At 41.1% G+C, this 964-nt stretch overlaps 1 non-coding gene across 1 annotated transcript; it reads right to left on the reverse strand.

Annotated features, from left to right (window-relative positions):
* Positions 1–398: 398 nt before the first annotated feature.
* LOC112209364 (small nucleolar RNA U13) lies at positions 399–502 on the reverse strand. The gene has a single exon (XR_002944101.1). It is a non-coding gene; the product is annotated as a small nucleolar RNA U13 (small nucleolar RNA).
* Positions 503–964: the final 462 nt, after the last annotated feature.

Below are 964 nucleotides of genomic sequence, written 5' to 3' on the forward strand. Positions count from 1 at the left end.
AATGCTACCAGAATCCTGGAAGACTCCCTCGTGCTGTCTTCCAGTCACGAATTCCCACCAGGGTAATGTGAGCCAAAAATGAAATTATAAGCTCCTCCCCCAAATGACTGAACAGACCCCTTCCTCTCCACCAAGGGGATTTCAAACCCGGGTATGAGGGTCTGATATGCCTCATTATACTCTCCTCCCTTTGGAATTCAGGCACAGCTGACCAGCATTAACATTAAAACAGAGATCTTATGACTGACAAAGCAGATTCTTTGTAGCAATAAAACACCAAATTCCAACCTGATTCTAGTAGAGCATCACATGACAGATAGCAGACCCTGAAAGGAATAAAAATCTTTTGCCCCAGAATATATTCCTTTGACATATTTTTATTTATTATTTTTCTTTTATGTCAGACAGGTAATGTGCCAACATCCTAACAAGGTTCAAGGGTGGCACATCTGACGCACGCATGTGAACGCCCGATCATTATGCTCTTGAACTACAAAAGGATCGACTTTGACGTATTTTTAAATGGCTCTGCAAAACTGTATCTCGTGGGAGAAATTTACTTTCTATAGAGAATCCCCTTCCCTTTCCAAGTCTTTTTCCGATCCTGAAGAGACTGGCTGAGAGACCAGCACCTTTTAAAGTTCTAAATAGAAAACATTTGCCATCTCTTGCCTCTAAGGGTGGCCACCTAGGAGACTTTATCTACATAATAAGAACCTTGAAGTCTCCACAAGTCCTTATCTTAACCCAAACACTCCTTTCTATTGATTCCAGGTCTCTAGGTAATAACTCTTTCAACCAATTGCCAATCAGAAAATCTTTGAACCTACCTGTCACCTAGAAGCACAGTTCCCCTGATTTGAGTTGTGCTGCCTTTCTAGATTGAACCAATGTATGCCTCACATGTATTGATGTCTTATGTTTCCCTAAAACATACAAAACTAAGCTGTAACTGAACCACCTC

The sequence above is a fragment of the Pan troglodytes genome, chromosome 4, assembly GCF_028858775.2.
Source record: "Pan troglodytes isolate AG18354 chromosome 4, NHGRI_mPanTro3-v2.0_pri, whole genome shotgun sequence".
NCBI classification, from domain to species: domain Eukaryota; kingdom Metazoa; phylum Chordata; class Mammalia; order Primates; family Hominidae; genus Pan; species Pan troglodytes.